The sequence below is a fragment of the Chrysochloris asiatica genome, unplaced genomic scaffold (assembly GCF_000296735.1).
Source record: "Chrysochloris asiatica unplaced genomic scaffold, ChrAsi1.0 scaffold00061, whole genome shotgun sequence".
NCBI classification, from domain to species: domain Eukaryota; kingdom Metazoa; phylum Chordata; class Mammalia; order Afrosoricida; family Chrysochloridae; genus Chrysochloris; species Chrysochloris asiatica.
The window spans coordinates 11270585-11292913 of record NW_006408579.1 but is presented as its reverse complement, the minus strand read 5'-3'; the positions used below and the strand labels follow the sequence as shown (position 1 = coordinate 11292913).

At 38.1% G+C, this 22329-nt stretch overlaps 1 protein-coding gene and 1 pseudogene across 3 annotated transcripts in view; one reads left to right on the top strand and one right to left on the bottom strand.

The window, feature by feature from the left end:
• The window catches only part of LOC102812154, a 40722-nt pseudogene extending 21222 nt beyond the window's left edge, over window positions 1-19500 (top strand).
• Window positions 1-22329, bottom strand: part of ZBTB20 (zinc finger and BTB domain containing 20) — a 601757-nt gene that overhangs the window by 351956 nt on the left and 227472 nt on the right. The window lies entirely within an intron of this gene.

Genomic DNA, 22329 nt, shown 5'->3' with positions numbered 1-22329 from the left:
ATCGTTGATAAGTTTGAGCCTATTGCGGCTTCCACCTTTGCTAGGTTTGTTGTCATTGTTGTTAAATGCTATCAAGTTGGTTCCAACTCATAGATGCCATGCATAGGGTTTCCAAGAAGTAGTTAGTGGGTTTGAACTGCTGATCTTAAGCAGTACCTGTGGTGTCACACCAGGACTCCTTTACTAGGTTTGCTGTTGTTGTTCAGTCCCGTTGAGTCAGTTCCAACTCATAGCAACTCTGTAGAGGGTTTCCAAGGAGCAGCTGGTGAGTTTGAACCTCTGACCTTGTGGTTCAAACCAACCTTGTATATATAGTGCAGTGCTTTATCCTCTAGCACCACATCAGGACTCCTTACTAAGTTTTGTTGTTGTTACTAGGTTTAGACAGCTCCAAAAGTTTTTCTGAATGAGAAAGAAATTAGGGGAGAAGTCCCGGTGTGGTGCTATAGGATAAGCACTGGACTGCAAGTCTGTTCGAATTGCAAAGTCGGCAGTTCAAACCTACCAGCTGCTCCTAAGAAAACCTATAAAGGGTCGCTATGAGTCAGAACTAACTCAACGACACTTAACAACAACAACAACCAATAGGAAGAACACCAAGAACTGGCAAAAGTTTTGTGTGAAGCTGGTATACAATTTTCATTTAACTTTCCCAGCTACGAATATTTTATAAAGCATACACAAGGTATGTGTGTGTGTGTGTGTGTGTGTGTAGAAAATAAGTTCCCGCAGTTTATTTTGCAACAGCAAGTAGAATCCTTGGGACAGTAAAATTTGTTCACAGTTTTTAATTTTACCAGGAAATCCCATCCACATCCCTGATAAAATGGCTATACCACCTCATTCAGTGAGCCTTGGGCAGGTAGCTCTCATTTATCTTTACAGACCTGGGGCTACAATTCTGGTATCTCTGTATTACCCTGCTTTATTAGGGTTCTTCTGTTTAATAAAATGAAGGTCAAAATGGCAGCTTGCTAAAAGCAGCAGTATTTCAGTTGCAGGAATAACTTGCCTGTCATCAACTTGTTAATGCAATAGTCAAACATTTCTTTGACATGTACAGTATCAGCTAACTTCAGCAGATAAAGGGTCTAGAACAGGAAGATGCTGCAGATGCTTTAGCTTGGAGGAAGGCTTAGCAGAGCCAAAACGTCAGCAGGCCTGTTTTTTTCCCATACTTTCCATCGGGCTCAGTGAAAGAAATGTTATATTATTGCAGTGACAAGTTTGTGACAAGCAAGTCATTTGTGCAACTGGTACACTCCTGTTTTTATCTGTTTACCATTCAGACTTGTGAATGCCATTTCAAGCACTTACAGGATTTCTGGCTCCCAAGAAGGGGAGATGGTTCCTCCATGTTTAGAATTTCCTGCCTCATAGAGAATTACTAAGCAATTATTTATCCCTGTGGTCATAATGTCACACTAAACACTGGTTGTTTAGTTGGACTTTGAATCATGAAGTGGAGTCCTGGAGACTGGATAGCTTGAAGCATCAGAAATTTTTCATCTCATTTATTGGAACGACTACAAAGCAAGTCTGTGAGAGTCAATAAATTTGTGGCCAGCTTGAAATACCTTGCTCTATTTCTCTAGGATCGTATAACAAGGCCATATTCCTCAAGGCACATAAACTCACTTGTAATGAGTAGATCCTGAGAAGCCAAGGCCTTCCTAGGTCACAGACACTGACATATGATCTTATATACGATAGCTTTGGTGACAAGGAACTGCTTTATGTGTTGAAGAAAATTCACAACTTCTTCTCCTTTTATTGTGTGGGTAACCAATCAGAATCCAGAAAACATTTTAACTATGTGGTAGAAAATGATATCATAATATAAAATTAACACTTGGGATCACCCTCTCCAGGCTCAATGTATTCATAGTAAATGGAAAACCTGGCACATTTGGCAACAGAATTCTTGGTCTTCTGAGATCATTGAGTGACTTTTGTCAAGTCATCTTAACTTCCTGGTGGAGAAGGGGGCACAAAATACTTGTTTCTCGTTCATTTGATGAGAATGGTTTCAGGGCTAAAGTTGTAAAAGTTGTAGAAAGCTTTCAGAACTAAAGAACAGGAATGAAAATACCCCAATCCCCTGCCATCAAGCTGACTGTGACTCCTAGAGAGCTCATGAGCTACAGAAGATAACTACTTGAGTTTTCTTAGTTATAGTCTCCATAGACGCATATCTCCAGACTTTTTTTGTGTGTGTGTGTGTGGTGTCATTGGCTAGGTTCGAACTTCTAGCTTTTTGGTGAGTAGCCAAATGCAAACCAATTGTGCCACTTAGGTCCCTAAATGCCATGTATTTTTACTGTTGTTGTTTTGTGCCATTGAGTCGATTCCGACTCATAGCGACCCTGTTTGGGGTTTCCAATAGTGGCTGGTGGGTTCGAACTGCTAACATTGAGTTAGAGTGCTTATTCTACAGTGCTACACCAGTGTAGCCAGAGCGCTCCTTGGAGGCCAAGATGGACAAACTTCGTCTCTCATACGTCGGACATATTGTCAGGAAGGATACCATGTTTGGTAAGGTACAGGGTCAGAGAAAAAGAGGAAGACCCCCAACGAGATGGATTGGCCAAGTGGCAGCATCGATGGACTCAAGTGTGGCAACAATAGTGAGGTTGGCCCAGGATCGGGCAGTGTTTCGTTCTGCTGTGCATAAGGTCACTATGAGTCGGTACCGACTCAATGGCACCTAACAACAACACACCAGGGATCTGTATTCTTATTAAGATATTAAATTAATCATTTTTGTCTACAGGTAACTGAATTGGTAAATAATCCTAGATGCAATTCTTAAAGTATATAGTGATAGGAAATCTAGAAGCAGGTAGATAAGTACAATATCTGGTAAAGGTAAACCAACCTCAGTCTCAAACTGGAACAGAGTGTAGAAAACCAAGGGCTACACAGAAAGTAATGATACAAAATGAGTCAGAGCTCAGTATCTGTCACTAAAGAATCCTACAGAATTGGATAAATAGTAAATAGTCCTAACTGAATAAAAATTTGTGTTAATAATTCTTTGCCAGATATTACAAATGTTACATAATTAATATGTGAAACTTAATCTTTACAAAAGCTTTAAAGCGTATGTAGTATCAACTTCTGTTATTGTTGTTTGAAGTGAAAACTAAAACTTAAGAAAATTTAAATACCTTATTACAGATGTGGTGGGAGAAAGGTGAGGCTTTGTGCTCCTGTAAAGGTTTATAGCCTCAGAAACCCTATACAGAGTCTCTAAGAGTTGGCACCAACCCCATGGCACATCATCACCAGCACCACCACAAATGTGTAAGTAGTGGAGACTCAAAACTAGTTTTTTCGCCTTCAAAGCCCATAGACTCTTAACTACTAAAGAACAATAGTCATTCCCACTGCCTTCAGAAGACTTTTCTCTCTGAGTTTATGAGAAAATATTTTAAGGTATAAAATGTATTAATTAAAGAGTTGGACATACAAGGTATGGCTATAGCTGTACTGCCAGCTGTGTTAGGTCTCTAAGAAAGCTGAGCTTCATCAAGATGTTATTCCTTTCCTAAAACCTGACCTACTTCTACTTTAATACACTAGGGAAATGGTCAAAGTGATTCTAACCTCATCACAAATCATTTTGCTGTGAATGCACGGTGTTTGGCGTCATCTCCTCATGTCTAGGTCAACTCCTTTCTCTCTGTTCGTATATAAAGCCTATAGTTCACCGTTCTTTGCTCCAGTGTTACCTCCATGGTGTCTCCCTTTTGTCACTTGTCTGCTACTCTTTTCTGGTGGGGGGGAGGGGCGGACAGCTTTCTTACCATGACAAGGATTACTGAAACAGTCTAAACTTCAAACTTTGCACAGAATGTTTCCTTTGTTCATTTTTCTGCTTTGTTTCTTTTTAATGATAGCTTTGCCACAAGACCCATTTGTATGTAACTCAGAGCTATGCAAATCAAACTGGTAAGCAAGTCTTCATAGCTACTCCATCTTAAAACGCGTATGCGTACTAGATGTGGAAACCTCTGAATGAGGCATGTCTCCTGAATGTTACATGTGAAAACAGCTGCTTTTCTTTTATGAGTAGCAAAGAGCAAGCTCAGTGAGATCTGCAGTGATATTCCCTGGTTTCTTTTGTGTGTGCAGGTAGAGGAGGGACTGAGAAGATTTAGCTCACACACACACTTTTTTTTCCCATTACATTTCTACATTTGTTTCTGCTAGGGATGTCCCCCAACATAGGATTCTTACTTCAAAACTACCAAAAAAGACCCCATGTGTAGAATAGTAAGATCTCGAAACAATGATATGGTAATGATCTAGTATCTGAATCTGCTCACAGTGACCATTTAGTTTCTGCTGACCAGCACCGAGGACATGGGTTCTCAACTACACAGGCAATCCATCCTGCTTCACACACTTCCATTAGTGCCAAATGTTCTTCCTTACACTAAAACCTAACCCATCTTTCTAAAACTCTCCCAAATTGGTTTTAGTTCTTCCCCTCCTTACTTTCAGTAACAAGATCTTCAGGGATTGTATCTGTTTAACAACTCTTGAAATGAGTAGCCTCGTGCATAAACCAAAACCTGGTTCTAGAGTTCTAGATAGTCCTGCTTTGTCCCTCCCCAAACCCCTACTTACGTTAAATTCCCACTATACTAGATCCCACCCCATAACCCTGAGAGAAATGAATGTCAACCAGTCTGACCAGTTTCTCATTTCTATTTGGATATAGCTAACACATATAGCAAAGCATTGATAATGCCTTTGATTTTCTGTCCTATTCTATGGAAAATCTTCTCAGGTAGATTTGATTGACATAGCCATTTATATGCTGAATAATTATACCAAAACTATGGATATAAGCCAGAACTCTCGCAGACAAACCTACACAACACCTTGTATGTGTCTTTAATACCTACCTCTTCATGCTGGAATAATCTGTTTTCATGTGAGTTTCTCACAGCAGACTACGAGTACTCTTAAGAGACAGAAACTTTTCATCTTTGTACCTACAGATCCTAGGGGAGTACTTGCAATGAATGTGAAAGTGTTTGGTAGATTTTCGTTTATTTATTTCAAATTAGCGATGTCTTTTCCCTAATTTCTCTCTGTCCCTTATTTTTAAAGCTCCCTTTTCTTTCTTTCTTTTTAGGTAAGTCAGAAATACTTCACTTAGTGCCATAGGAGGTGAATTATTTGAGTTTAATTTAATGGTTTTGACTTTGAATGTTGACAACAACAGGCCAACAATATGATAAAATTTCCCTGAACGTCTACTACATTTTTTTTTTCTGTTTACTAAACACTGAACAATATAATATACTCTAGTTCTCTTCTTCATAAGTAAATTATGTAGCAGCTCTACCTACAGCTTCAAGTTGTACTAAACAGGTTATTATAGAAAATGATGATCACATAGTGTTAGCTCCCATTCTCTACTGAAATGTTGGTGGTACTTCTATTGTCTTCAGCCTAGTCAAACATATTTAGAGGTTCTGGGGGGTATTGGCAGTTTCTGTTTCCAAATAGTAATGACATTTTTAAAAAGGGAGAAACCGGGACTAAAAAAACTCATTCTCCAAAATGTTTACATCCAATTTTAGCTGAATCCAGAATAATTTATATAAGTATCTGATCTATGCTCAATAAAAATAGGAGAAAATCTATATTCTCTATGCTTCTTTATAGCCTTCCACATTATGTTGTTGTTGTTAGGTGCCGTCAAGTCATTTCCAACTTATAGTGACCTTGTATGATGTTTTCAAGGAGAGGCAAGTGGGTTTGAACTGCTGACCTTGTAGTTAGCAGTCCAGGGTTTATCTTACAGTGACATACCAGAACTCCTATACTATTAAGCTATTCTTTACATTTTAGCTCTACATTTCACACTTTTCAGTTTCTTTGCTCTACTTTTAAGTGTTATTTTGCTCACAGAAATGCTGGTGTTGTTTAGGTGCTGTTGCGAGAACTCTGCCTTATAGTAACCCTATGTAGAGCAGAATGAAGCACCTCCCAGTCAGTCCGGCACCACCCTCACAATTATTGCTATATTTGAGCCTACTGTTGCAGCCACTAAGTTGATCCATATCATTGAGGGTCTTCCTCTTTTACTTTACTTTAATAATCATATGATGTCCCTCCTGATAAAATGTCTCTCTATCTTTGCTTCTAAGGAGCATTCTGGCTATAATTCTTCCAGTACAAATTTTGTTTGCTCTTCTAACAGTCCATGGCCTTTTCGATATTCTTAGCCTACAACATAATACAAATGCATCAAGTTTTCTTCAGTCTTCCTTATTCATTGTCCAGTGTTCACATGCATATGCTTGCTTGATAAGTATCCTTGAGTCCATTTTGACTCAAAGTGATTGAAAGTATCACAGCTTAGGCCAGACACACCTTAGTCTTCAGAGTGACACCTCTGTTTTTAACACTTTAAAGAGGTCTTTATAGGGTTTCCCAGGAGGGGCTAGTGAGCTCGAACCTCCAACCTTACAGTTCAAACTGACTTTGCAGTCCAGCACATTAACCCATAGTGCCACACCAGGACTCCAGGCCCAATTCAATACATCCTTTCATTTCTTCACTGCTGCCTCCATGGCCTTTGACCTTCGATTCCAGTAAAATGAAATTCTTGACACTTTCAGTATTGTCTCCACTTATCAAGATGTTTCTTATTGGTCCAATTGTGATGGCTTGTTTTCTTTACATTGAGATGTTAATACAATGGCTAAAGGCTCTAGTCTTTGTTTATTAGACTCATGGTGATCCTATAGAACAGAGTAGAATGTGCTATAAGGTTTCCAAGACTGCAAATCTTCATGGAAGCAGACTGCCACATCTTTCTCTTTGGTGTGGCTAGTGGGATCAAACCATAGGCCTTTTGGTTAGCAATAGAGTGCTTTAAGCACTGTGTCCCCAAGGCTCTTGACCCTATATGAAAGAGTAGAACTGCCCTCTAAGGTTCCCTAGGCTGTAATCTTTATGGGAACAGATCACCAGGTTTTCTCCTCAAGAGCCACCGGTGGATTTGAATAGTCACTCTTTCACTTAGCAGCCAAGTGCTTAATCATTGCACTACCTGGGATCTCCCCAAACTAACACAATTTTATAAAAATTTATATATAACTGATGACTTAATAAATATATTCATTCATATACATTGTTGTTGTTAAGTGCCATCTAGTCGGTTCCCACCCATAGCGACCCTGAACATAGCCTACCTATATATATGCAAAGTCAGTGGTTCAAGCTCACCAGCTGCTCCTCGGAAACCCTATACAGGGTTGCTATGGGTTGGAATCGACTCAACAGCACTTAACAACAACAACATATATAAGTAGGATGAATTGTCACTTGTGAGGTTTAGTTTCCTTATTAAAGAATAACAACAATAACTTTTATTAAACAAATTACTTTCTGTTTTACTGAGTATTCATTTCAAGTGATTGTGGTTGGTTAGACCTATTCCTAAAATTATTGCCATTTGTACACTGTGCATAAAAGCACCATTCTTTGAAAGAATGCATCCCTTGTCTTTAATTTATAAAACAATGATTTGCAACTATATAAAGGAGCTCTGGTAGCGTAGTGGTTACGAATCGGGCTGTGAACTGAAAGGTCAGCAGTTTGAAACTACCAGCTCTTCCACGGGAGAAAGATGAGGCTTTCTGCTCCTGTAAAGATTTACAGCCTCGGAAACCCTGTACAGGGTCGCTATGAGTCGGAACCAACTCCACGGCACATAACAACAACAACAATGGACACTCTGGTATCTAATTTTTAAAATGATTTTAGAACACTCTCCATGCATATTCCTTCTTAAAGACTGAGTAAAATAAAATTTTAAATTAAAATTCATTTTGTTTTGAGATTTTGGAATGCCCCGTTAATAAGTTAGAATACACTGCATTCTACTAATTTTGAAAAAAAAAAAAAATGTGTCTAGATCTTCAAGGTAATCAAAAGCCAAGATCCAGGATGAACCCCATGGCATACTACATCTATATTTTCCCACACTGGCTCTTATCCTTCATAATTGTTTTCTTAGACTACTGAAGTGCTTGGCAACAAATACACAGGTTGTGTTGTTGTTGCTGTTAAGTGCCGTCAAGTCAGTCTTGACTCATAGAGTCCCTGTATAGGGTTTCTGAGGAGCAACTAGAGAATTTGAACCACTGACCTTGCAATCTAGTGCTAATTCTACAATGTCACACACCAGGACTCCAATAAACAAGTTAGATATCTTTTTTTGTCATGTGGGATAAAGTTAAAAGCTGTTCTAGTTCAGGAGGAGTTAGATTATAATTCTAGCATTGTTTTGGCTCACCAGAGCTTTTACTTGGTTGAGAAAGATGATGTATTAACATGGCATCATGTTTGGTTAATACCTAATGTCCTAAGATTGGCAAAGGATTTTCAAACAGTATACTTGTAAACAAAACTTTTATATGCACTGGGAAACCCAAATATTTGCATGACTAGCTTTACTGCAATATTTGCTTTATTGTGGGGTTCTATGCAATATCTCTGAGGTATGCCTGTAACGAGTTTCATTTTGACCAAGAAAATAAATGTGAATGTGTCAAGAGACACAAACCTGGAGCTGAGACGAGCATCCCTGCATCATCCCTGGGTGATAACCACAGAGCACTGTTGATGGAAGAGTTCTAATTTCTATACTAACCTTTAGTATAGAAATTACAATCTCAATAATAAGCCGTTCATATATTAAATTTATAGAGAACCTTTCCCCTAAAGAGATTACTTAGTCTACTTTTACAAGAGGTGATGACCTTTTGACCAATCTTTTTTTTTTAAATAAAAAAAAAACTTGTTATTGTGATTTAGGTGAAAGTTTACAGAGCAAATTGGTTTTCCGTTCAACGATTCACACACATTTTGTTTTGTGACATTGATTGCAATCCCCACGATGTAGCAACATTCTTCCTACTTTCTCCATGTGTTTGATGTTTCATCTATCGCTATTTTTCCTATCTCTTCCTGACGTCTCATCTTTATTTTTGAGCAAATGCTGCCCTTTGGAGGCCCGGTGTGGTGCTGGAAGCTAATGCGCCAGACTGCAAAGTTGTTTGAACTGCAAGGTTAGTGGTTCAAACTCACCAGCAGCTCCTTGGAAACCCTATACAGGGTCACTATGGGTCCGAATCGACTCATCGGCACTTCACAACAGCAACAGCTGCCCTTTGGATCTCCTAGGGTTGATTGTTTTAAGGAGTGTATACCTCCTTGGTATTATTGTTCACCTGATAAGCCAAGAGCAACAGGGTAAGTTTTGATTCAGGCTTAAAGAGTGTCTAAGTATCATAGTCTTGGGGGTTCCTGTAGTCTCTATCAGGGCTCTTTAATGATTTTGAGTTTTGTTTCACACTTTCTCCCACTCTGTCAAGGACCTCATATTATGATCCCTTTCAGAGCAACCAACAGTGGTATAATCTAATTCTGGTCTCAAAGTCGTGGAGGCTGGGATTCATGTGGTTCATTAGACCTTTGGATTTATTGTTACCTTGTGTCTTTGATTTTCTTCACTCTCCTTTGTTCTAAAAGGGGAGAGACTAACAGCTGCACCTGAGATGGCTGCTCACCAAAATAGTACGTAGAAGATTGTGGAATTCGTGATCCCAATTGATCTTGGTATCCCCAAATTATCCAATCTATGATTTTTTTTACCATCTTAATCTACCCTCTCAACAGCACTTAACAACAATAATCTACCCTTGCACCTGCCCAATCAATTCTGCACCAGCATATTCTTTCAGGTGATTCTCATATATTATTTTACATCCATTACAGCTGAGCACTGGGTGCCTGACTGCTGTTAAGCAGGTAGCTGCCAGTGCAATAGTCCATGATCAGAAACAGAAAAACATATGCTTATATAATTATTGGAGAAGAAGACTTTTATTATAGAGAAACATAAAGCTATTTCAAAAGCCTATTTCTTCAAAAAGAACAAAGACAATCACCCCACTCTGGGTTCTGTCCACCAAACATATAACTTCGGACTTTTAGAAAGTGGACCTTTTGAGGTTGGGTACTAAAACTATTCTTCTAGTAGTGATAATACCACTTACTTAGGGTCTTTTGTTGGCAACTAGTCTCTTCAGGAAGATAGGGGTGGAATAGTTGTAAAAGTATTCAATCATTCATGAACTGACATTAAAAAAAAAGGCTATTTACTGGCCACAAAATGGGATGGGGGGGGCAGATTTCTGAAGAAAAAAAAAATAGTGCTCTTATGGCTGATAATATACAACTGAATAATATAAACTATTTCTACCTCTACGTGAGTGGTACCTATCACTGAAGCCTTACAATGACATCCACTAAGCTCATCTGCATAAAAATAGCAGATTTTATTTTATGTTAAGGTAGACCTTTTAAACAGCCTCTTCAAATGCGTTGCTGATTATTACCCATACAGCAATACAGTGATTCTCGTCTGGCAGCAGTGGCCAAGGCTGGAGAGTCAATGCATGTGCCTTCCCTGCTGAGGTGGGAGCTGACAGTACTCCCTCAGGACTTCTGTCCAGATGTTCTCATTTCTTTCACTTCATTCTGTGACCAGCAGACAAAATATACACTAGAAAAGAGCTGAAGAAGTTGCCAGGATTTTGGAGGAAGAAGAAACAAAATCTTGTCTGCTCTAGACAGTAGAACATTTTAGTATTAGTTAAAAAGAGATGGTTACATTGCAGCCCATCAGATTTCAAATACAGTCCTAAAGTGTGTCTAAAGTGATACATAAGAAAACAAAATTCCTCTTGTGCTGAGCTTTAAAGTTTGCTGGCTGATTCTACGTTTTCCTCTCATTCCTGATTCTGCCTCAGCCCCAGAAAGGATCAGCATCTAACATTGAACAGAGCATATAATAAAGAACAGATATAATATATACTCATAAAATTAGGAACCCAGAGCAAGAAGAGAGTAAATCTTAGCCCAGCTGATGAGTCTTATTGACAGTAATGAAGTCATGCTTCTAATTTATCTGTGGAAGGTGATGAAAACATTTTCTATTATGTCTCCATATGAAGATGAAGGTATAAAAATTTTGTGGTTAATGCGTCATATTAACATTTTTGTTTTGCTTTGATTTTTATTTTTTCCTCCTTTCTGGAACCACAAAAAGATATCTAAGCATAGAGAGGCAGGAAAATACGCATGTTTCTTTATTAGAAGTTATACCTGTTATTATATTCTATTGTATATGCATTAGAAAGAAAATACCCAATTCTTTGATACTGGCCTTATTACAAATTGCTGTATACCTATGCTTCATCTTTCTGGCTGCTAACTGAGAATTTGGAGTCCACCCAAACCCTCCTCATAAATAAAGACCTGTTAGTCTCCTTCCAAAAGATTAGCCACTGAAAATCCCATGGAGCACAGTTCTATTCTAACACACACAGGGCAGCCTTGAGTCAAATGACTCAATGGTTTAAGTGTTTCTTCTTTTTTCCCTTTGTCTTTACCTTTCAATGTGTATGCCTTTTTTTTTTTTCCTTTCGTTTTTATATTTGGATCTTGTCTTATATTGCCTGCGGATTTTTGATAGAGTCCTGTAACATTCTTGTCCATCCAGGTTATTTAATTCAACATAATACTCCAAAGGAGTCATTCTTACCAAAGATGATCAATCAAGCTTAAAAAAATGATGGTGGCAGTAAATATGACATAATATATAGAAGCAGCATTTATAGCTAGTAAAGTGATCTTTTTGCCTTATAAAAAGATCATAGTAGTAAACTGAATATGTATATTTTCCTTTCCAAAGTATAACTAAAGGCCTAACAGGTCTTGCATTTTCCTTCAATTGTTATATTGAAACTGCATTAATGCTGTTCATTAGGTTTGTTTTTTGTTTTGTCCTTCTCAGTCCCAACAAGAACCACCTTAAAAGGTTCTATGGAGAGTAACAGATCCTTGGACACACACACACACAAAATACATTCAAATGTTCAGGACCTGAACTAAAACTCAAATTGAGATACATCTGTAACTAAGATAAAGCTTAGGTTGGTCCTTTTAATTCAGGAGTTCTTTCTGGTCCAATGGGTCCAAGGAACATACACTTAACAAGTTCCTCTTGGATATTTGGAGCTCTGGGTTAATTGATCTGAGGATGACCTAAAGCTTGCCCAAGTCTTCCATATTATCATAGGTGAGACCCAGATCTCTAAGGTAAGACTAGTCTCTGTGGTAAGTTCTCATCTTCCTTGGTCTTTTCATTAAAGTTCAGATTCCTGACTTATTTTTATGAAAAATAATAGTCAAGGTTACCCAGAGATTGAGAGAATATAGCAGTGTAATTATTTGATGTTGCCCAATATTAGTCTCCCTTGCAAGCCTTGTTAGGCCTGTATGCTATTATTTAGTGGAGTTCATGGGTAAGTTGACAAAATAATGCTTTAATGCTTCATTTATACATGGACCATTTCATTGGCAGAGTAGGGATGACAGCTCTCAATCCGCTAATATTTCCTTTTTATTTAGCTTAATCTTTATCACAGTATGTTCACAAATGAGCTATAGAGACATTGCTTACAAAATCCTAATAGCCTTAGAAACACATATATTCCCACCAAAAATACTGACAACAATTTGGGCCTCAAATATTACATAACACAAGTAAAAAGAAAAAGCTATAATGAAAAATATGTGTTATCTGTGCAACATCACCTTATGCCCTAGAAACACTATGAAATCAAGATTGCACAATGGTGTCATTTACCTCAGTTTTTGTAATAGTATTTTTTGAGAATTCTTATTTTTGTGTAGAAATGACATCACATAAATAAGGGGATAAATGACATCATATAAATGAGGAAGGGTAGCAGAAAGGTGCAGGAGGCAAATGCGAGATGTCCATATACTGACTACAAAGTGTTGCCAGCTGTGAAAGGATTTGACATGCTAATATTCATTCACTTGGACTTGCTATGAGACACTAAGAGCATGATGGCTAGCAGGCACTGCATTTAAGTGCAGTTACTGAGGCCCCCAAATATTGACAGAGTGCCAGATTCGGAGAAACTATTGATGTACACAGATGGCCACAGCTCCAGACATCTCTCAGACAGAGTCTTTAAATGTCACAGACAAATGAATTTTCGTGAAACTGGGAGAGAAAAAGGAAGAGCAAGAAGAGGGGAAGAACATAAAATGAGAGGCAGGTTAAGAAAAAAAGAAAGAAAACCACAGATATAAAGGCATGTGGCATCTCATCTCTAAAGTGGCATCATACCTCCTTACAAAAGATGTAAGCTCAAGCTTCTCAATGCACCCTGCATTAACAAACCACCCAAAGCACCTTTAAATAATGTGTGTGTGTGTGATTTAAAATGTATGTTACACAATATCTTTAACAAGCTATATATGAACAAATTATGACTCAACTATATGCTCTTGTTTTTAGTTGCTGTCGAATTGACTATTACTCATGGCAACCTCAGTTGTGCAAACTAGAACTGCTACATAGGGTTTTCACGGCTGAAACCTTTCAGAAGCAGATCACCAGGTCTTTCCTCAAAGGCACACTTGGGTAAGTTCAAATTACCAACCTTTTAAGTAGTAGTCAAGCCCTTAACCAGTTGTGCTACCCAGGGACTTCTGGTTCAAATATAAATTACAAAAATCAATCTCAAAAAACAAACAAAAATCCAGCAACTCATGAGCACACACACTCAATAGAAAACACACTAAGGGAGTCACAAACACAAATAAATACAATGGGGGATGTTTCCTAAGCAATTCTCCATGTATCTTAGAGGCTAAAAGTCAAGGGGCCATGTTACCCATTTTCCACCAAGGCACAGGCTTGCCCTGTTGTGTTCTCTGACAGCCTACTTTCCAGAGCCCCATTGAAAGCAGGGACACCAAGTGTGTTTATCACAAGATACTTGAGGAATGCCTTCCTCCTTCACCTCTCTCTTCCTGCCTTTCCACAGTAAACACCTGCCACGGAAATATATGAGGTAAGTCAGTTACTTGACACATGATAACATGAATGAGCCATGGTTATAACTAGAATAACCGAGTATTCCTTAGAAACCATGTGTAACTCAATATATTTTCAATGTAAATTAAGCTTTTTACTTTGAAAGTCTTCCATCTGTTGAGGGCAACTTCTCTTGACCTTGATGCACTGTGTCATTAAAAGCAGCCACATTTCCAAGGTTAAAATATGGCTTGCTTGCGCATTTACTTTTCTGTATTAGTTGTGCAAACGCCACATTTTACATAGAGCAATCGTGCCAATGCCTACAAACAAAATTCTTCCTCCTATTCAAAAGCACATGGGGTGATTTTTTTTTTTCTCTTTCTTTCTACAACCTACAGCAATCTGGTTTTGCAAAGCCTCAATTGCCCTTTTAACTAGGATCACAATAAGCCCTGGTAGAAAATGATTTTTCAGCATCTGATTCTCTCTCTGTGTCTAGTATACTTGGGACATTAGCAGGAAGTTGGAAAATAAAATTGTATAGATCACATATTCAAAAGGGGCTTTGTTTTTACAAAATCTTTTCAGTGATTTCTTAGCACTCTTCTTTATATATTAAGAGATAAAATAAAAAGATGTAGATTTACTGATATGGGAATAAATAATTATTTCCCGTTTTAAATGCTTTTATTTTGAAGATGAAATCAGTTTTAACTCAAATGGAAATTGCAGTAAATCTCAGACACTGTAATCAGTGACTACCTTAAAACTTTCAAGATGTAAACCAACTTCCATGTTGCCGTTGTGTGCCATTGAGTCAGTTTCAACTCATAGTGACCCTGGATAAGATTTCTGAGGCTGTAAATCTTTACAGGAAAACCTCATCTGTCTGCCACAGAGCAGTTGGTGGATTTGAACATGTAACCCACTATGCTACCAGGATTCTGCCATCTTCCAATAAGGCTACAATTCAGCCAGTATAACAAAGAGATATTATCCACTTTGATGGTGGGCACTCTGATGTTTTATACTGTAAAAACTTAAAATTTAAAATTATGGTTTAGGGCAACCGTCTCTAATATGTTAGACATACATACATATTCATATATACACAGACACATGATGATTTTCTCCTGTGGTCATATACTAGACAGAGTATTGTCGGGTCAGTTCCGACTCATAGTGACCATGTATAGGGTTTCTGAGGCATGTTCAAGGGACCAGAAAGCCACAACTTTCTCCTGCAGAGCAGCTGGTGAGTTCAAAATTTGGACCTTGTGGTTTGCAGTCCAGTGTTTACCATATGGAGTCACCATACTCCCATTTATGACAGTGATTCACATTAACTTTAAGAAATGTGAAAGCACTAAATTTGCAAAAATAAAGTACATACAAAACAAAACAAAGAAACAATAGCCACTGTTGAATATTTGGTGGATTGTGTCCAGTTTGCAAAATCTCTTCTCCACTCTACTTTGAGAAAAGAAAGTCGGGTTGGGGAGGAGGACCCCAACCAGTCCATGTTGCTTTAAACTTTCCTGGGTGCCCTCCTCCACTACCACACTGGTTTTCATCTCAAAGATTTTACTAGAGGAGTCCAGACTTGTAATGCTTTTCAAAAACCATGGAGGTTTCTTCCATCACTTGTTTGTTCTCTGAAAAAACAAGGTTCCTATGCCATCTCTTATTGGAAGATATGGATAGAGCTGGCGGCAGAAGTAGCCTCATGATGCCTCACTATTGCTAATTGTTGGCCCTGAAATAGTTTCCTTAGGACTCAAATACTCTGTTATTCTGAACACACAGAGTACCTTCAAGACATTCAGTCTTAGAACTTCAAAGGCTAAAGACACTGAAGGAAGAATACAGAGCAGCGATACACTTGGTGCTATTTCTGAGGAAACTGACCTAATGATTACAACACCATTTACTACTTTAAATGCTGAAGATCATTTTCTGAGGAAAGGTATAAACCCTGTCTGTCATGTAAAATGCCTCAGTGTTATTGGTCATCCTTTAAAGTAAGTCTCCTCTCAGTACCTTAAAAACTTTCCCAGCTTTGTTGTTTAGAAAATAAGATGATAATGACGATCATTTGTATCATGGGTAACATTCATTGATTACTTTCTATGGGCTGGACAGTTAACTGACATTATTTTCATTTAATCCCACAAATACCTCTATTATTATTATTATCATTTTATTTCCACTTTATAGATGAGAAAACCTAGGCTTAGGAATGCCAAAAAAATTGCCTAGTAAATCTAATAAGAGACAGCTTAAGAACTCAGATCTACATCACACTAATTTCAAAGCCTCTTCCTGATTAGGTTCACACGACTCCCTCATTCAGCTATCGAAATCACAACTATAGCTTTCTTAAATTTTCTATTACTGGGGGTATGTGTATGTTTTTAGAGAGAAAACGAGAGTTAAAGAGCATAGGGTTTCAAATAAATTGTTATGAAACATCTTTAGGACTCAATTTACCTCATCTTTAAAATGGATATCAACTACATTAAAGGTTTACTGTGAGTATCAAATGAAATACTATCAGTGAAAACACTTAGTATACGTAAAATAAAACATTATCATTATTGCTATACAGGTTTTCCTCCTTTGCATAATGGATGTGTGCTGGAGAAGGTGATTATGAAAATGTATAGGCTTAACTTCCATTATCAAATCACAGAGCAATTTACATGATAAAATCGTAGGAAAAGATTGCTAACAGATTGAGATGAAACCTTGCTGTAAGGTAGCAGCTCAGGTTGGGCCTATGGGTGATATACTAGCAGCAGTCTGTAGGTTTTCGATGCTTTCTAGATTCTATTATCTTCCTTTTCCTCAGCCTCCTTGAGTTTGGTAATTCTTCAATCTACTCCAGATTTCCCAGAAGATGATTCTCTTTGTTTCCTTTTGTCTAGTTATTTAATCTAATAGAATTAAAATGCAACAAAATACCCAACCTGAATGTTCTATTCCATACATGACATACAATAGCTAGAAAATTCCTATGAGATTTCTAATCAGATAAATTAATTGGTGCTTTACTTATTCTGTTAGTTTGGTTATAAACTTCAGTCATATGTATTAGTAATATTTGTGGAAGATTCATCATACTCACTACATTGAAAGGCTTCTGGGTCAGAAACCATGTCTTCTACTTTCTTGGGAACCCTATACTTACTACAGAGTGCTATAAATAAAGTGAAACTTTAAATAGTACGGACTTCACTTTCAACTCATAACTAAACCTGACTCGGCTTCAAGAGCTATTTTCTTCCTCTCATCTCTTCAGATATGAGTGTGTCATGTTACTGACTCAGGCCTAGCTATATGTTCCCACAATTCATCCTAACCACTGGCTATATCTTAGTGCTTGCTTTTTCTTGAAGAACCAAGGCTTGTTCTTAATGCTTGTTATTTTTTTTTTTTTCCTCTCAGAACATCCTTTGACTTGTGGAAACTATTCTCAAAGAATGGAATTTTCAAAATAAGCCATCTGCTGTCCAGACTTTGGGAAAAGCAGTAATGTTTGAAAACACCAGATTCAACTAAATCAAGGATACAAAAGCCTATTAAATTTATTAGCTTTCTTATCTTTAGAATTCAGATAGGAAACAAGATTCAGCCTTGGCATGCCAACAGGTATCAGTGAGAGAGGTCAGCATAGTTTACACCCTTTATGAGGTAGCTTAGGTACCTCAACTCAGAAATTGTTGTTGTTATGTGCCGTGGAGTTGCTTTCAACTCATAGCGACCCTGTACAGGGTTTCTGAGGCTGTAAATCTTTACGGGAGCAGAAAACCTCATCATTCTCCCGCAGAACAGCTGCTGGTAGTTTCGAAGCGCTGATCCTGAGGTTAGCAGCCCGATTCATAACCACTACGCTACCAGAGCTCCTTCCAACTCAGAAGTAGTCTTTATTAAATTCTAAAAAAACCTTTTATTCCAATTTTATCTCATAAATGTCAGTATCCCAAGAAACCACCAGAGAGCCTCACTGGTCCTAGACTAATTCAAAGAAAATGCATTGATATTTTATATAATACTTTGTAATATTTTCTGTAGTATTTTGTCACATATAGATTATAGGATATATTCAAAACTACCTTTCTTTTACTGCTTGTCCTATTACCATATATTTCCTTCATTCTCCACTTACAAATACTGTTCGTTCATTTACTCATTATACTTTAAATATCAGTTACCTTCAAGAAGAGGATAGAGAAAGGACATTCCCAAAAGGAAGATCCTTTAAATTAGGTTTTGAAGAGTAGTTGGGAAACCAAAGTGTGGAGAACCAGAACCAGAACCAGAACCAAACTCACTGCCCTTGAGTTAATTGCAGTTCATAGTGACCCTATATATAGGACTTGCAAGACTGTAACTAGTGTGGTGGCTCTGTAGGGTAACTACTGGACTGCTAACTATAAGGTTGGTGGTTCAGGCTCATCAGCCACTCTATAGAAGAAAGATAAGACTTTCTATTCCCACAAAGATCTACAGCCTTGGAAATCCTATACAGGGTCATTATGAGTCAGAATTGACTCACTGGAACTTAACAACAACAACAACTATAAATCTTTATGGGTACAGACAGCCTCATACTTCTCCTGCAGAACTGCTGGTGAGTTTGAACCGCTGACCTTGCAGTTAACAGTCCAATGCTAAACCATGGTGCCAACAGGGCTCCTTAAAATATAGAGAGGAAAACGGAATAATTTAAAAAGAATAAGCAGCATGATTAAAGAGGTCATCATGTCTATTTTAAAGAAAAACTGGCTGGAACCATGAAGGGTGTCAAAGAGAAGAAAAAGAAGGTTTCTGCTGTGCCAGAGACCCTTAAGAAAAAGCAGGGGAATGTCACAGAACTCAATATCAAGTGTCTGAGAAAGAATTTTGCCCCAAAAATGCTTCAAAAAGCAAGGAGGAAGCTGATCTATTAAAATGCCAAGAATTGTCTCCAGGAATATAGGCAGATGTATAGAACTGAGATTCTAGTGGCTAGAATGGCAAGAAAAGTGGGCAACTTCTATGTAGCAGGTGAGCCCAAGCTGGCATTTGTTATCAAGATCAGAGGTATCAACAGTGTGAGCTCAAAGGACTGAAAGGTGCTGCAGCTTCTTTGCCTTCGCCAGATCTTCAATGGCACCTTTGTTAAGCTCAACAAGGCTTCAATTAACATGCTGAGGATTGTGGAATCATACATTGCTTGGGAGTACCCAAACCTGAAGTCAGTGAATGAACTTTTCTACGAGTGTGCTTATGGCAAAGTCAGTAAGAAGTTGATTGCCCTGACAGATAACACGTTGGTTGCATATTCTTTTTGTACATACGACATCATCTGCATGGAGGATCTGATTCATGAGATCGATGCTGTTGAGAAATGTTTTAAAGAAGCAAATAACTTCCCGCGGCCCTTCAAATTATCTTCTCCATGTGGTGGAGTGAAGAAAAAGACCACCCAGGTTGTCGAAGGTGGATATGCTGGCAACAGGGAAGACCATATCAACAGGCTTATTAGAAGGATGAACTAAGGTGTCTACCATGAATATTTTTTATTATCTGATCAGCTAATAAAACAGTAAATAAAAGGTCATCATGCATTGGGAAAAGCAAATCATTATGTTTGTGAAATGGTGTAGTAAGAAATAAAATTGGGAAGGCAAATTAGGGGTAGATGACAGAGGAACTTGATTGCCAAACATCACTCTGTCAATAATCTAGGACAAAAGAAAGTTTTGTTAATAATTCAATAGTCTTCATTATTTCAGGTCAGAGTACTGAAATCCAACACAACTTTAGAGGCTCTACGCTCCACAGGAGAGATGGTACATTAGTAATAGAGAAAGAACCCTCCTATCTAAGGAGTCCTTAATTGTACTCATAAGGAATTTGTACCTGGACCAAGAGGCAGTTGTTCAAACAGAACATGGGAATACTGAATGTTTTAAAATTAAGAACAGTGTGCGACAAGGTTGTATTCTTTCACCATACTTATTCAACCTGTATGCTTAGCAAATCATCTGAGAAGCTAGGTTCTATGAAGAAAAACGTGGCGTCAGGATTACAGGAAGACTCATTAACAACCTGCGATATGCAGATGATACAACTTTGCTTGCTGAAAGTGAAGAGGACTTGAAACATTTACTGATGAAGATTAAAGAGCACAGCCTTTGGTATGGATTGCATCTCAATGTCCAGAAAACAAAAATCCTCACCACTGGACCAATAAAAACTCTTATCAACGGAAAAAAGTTTGAAGTTGTCAAGGACTTCATTCTTCTTGGATCAACTATCAACACTCAAAGAAGCAGCAGTCAAGAAATCAAACGACATATTGCATTAGGCAAATCTGCTGCACAAGACCTTTTTAAAGTGTTGAAGAGCAAAGATGTCAGCTTGAGGACTACAGTTCATCTGACCCAAGCCATGGTATTTTCAATAACCTCATATGCATGCGAAAGCTGGACAGTGAATAAGGAACAGTATAGAAGAATTGATTCTTCTGAGTTATGGTGTTGGAGGAGAATATTGAAAGTGCCATGGGCTGCTAAAAGAACCAATAGATCCATTTTGGAAGAAGTGCAGCCAGAGTGCTCCTCTGAGGCCAAGATGACCAAACTTCTTCTCTCATACTTCGGACATATTTTCAGGAGGGACCAGTCGCTGGAGAAGGATATCATGCTTGGTAAGGTGGAGGGTCAGAGAAAAAGAGAAAGACCCCCAAAGAGATGGATTGGCAAAGTGGCAGCATCAGTGGGCTCAAGCATGGCAACAGTAGTGAGGTTGGCCCAGGATTGGGCAGTGTTTTGTTCTGCTGTGCATAAGGTTGCTATAGGTTGGTACCGACTCTATGGCACCTAACAACAACAACAAGAAGTCCTACTCCAGCTGAGATTATCATGATTCATCTTGTGAGAGGGGTGACACTCCAAGATTTAAACAGAAATCTCACAAGTTCTAATCACATCTATGGTAGTCTTTCATACTCCATACTCAGTAACAACTTCTAAGATGCTGGTGCATGCCCTTGAGTTGGTCCCAACTCATAGCAACCCTGTATAGGGTTTCCAAGGCTGTAAATCTTTCCAGGAGCAGAAAGCCTCATTTTTCTCCTGTGGAGTCACTAGTGGGTCCGAACTGCTGACCTTGTGATAAGCAGCCCAACACATAACCCGCTATGCTACCAGGGTTCCTAAACAAATTTTATAGTGTTGTCTAAAGGCTGATGCAGAAGCTTAGGGAGATGTGAGATGGGAGTATCCTGAGCACACATGAGAAGCCTATAGACAACTTTGATAGAAGCTGTCATTTGACTTTGAATACAGCCAACAAGGTCACACATATTTGGTTACTTATACATATCTAGATCTAGTACTGTCTACAAAATAGAAAGTTATTTCCACAAATTCGGAACTCTGAACTCTCCTTGGTGGTGGTGTGTCATGGAGTCGGTTCCAACTCAATGACCCTGTATAAGGTTTCTGAGACTGTAAATCTTTATGGGAGCAGAAAGCCTCATCTTTCACCACCGGAACTGCTAACCTTGAGGTTAGCAGCCCGACTCGTAACCATACCCTTTACGGTTCACTGTTCAAGGTTTAGAATTCTTTCATTCTAGTCATCGTAGGAAAACTCCTCTCCAGCACTTCCTAAGCCGCCCCCACTTTTTTAATGTTTTCTGGTGTACTTAATGACTTTTAATGTGCTTTGTGTGTGTCTGTTTAGTTCACTGTTACATCCTCATCATCTCGAACAAATAGTTGTTAAAATAACACTTTTGAAAATGAAGCCAAAATAACAAGAGAGGAAGCAATTATTAACTGGAGCATGGCAAAAAAACAAAAAAAAACAACAAAAAAAAAACTCTACAAGAAGTCTCCTTCCAAAAATTCACATACCGTATATAATGAAAATATCATCAGCTAATAACTTCATGAACTAATTTTCAGTACAACTGAAAGCTTTTTTTAAAAAATACTCTCTTACAGTTTCTGAAATTGCAGATATCATTCTACCATTTTATACAGATGGAAACCATGGCAAGGAGAAATGCTCTGGATATAGCAGATGAGATGCAAGATTTCAGGTCTCTGACTCCAAGGAATATGGTCTATGCATTATTTTATACCATTGACTATATTTTACAATCAGTGAGTTTTTCATGCTGAATTGTACAAAACACTGAAATTTGAACCAATAAATTCTATCATTATCTATGTCCTCTCTGCTGGCACATGGCCTTCTCTCACAAAAACAAAGAACTCAACAGGTTTTTCTTAATTTTAATTTTTACATGCAGATTGTTCGGTTACATCATATCTGTATTCTACTGAAAGAGAATGAGATTTAGAATGCTATGC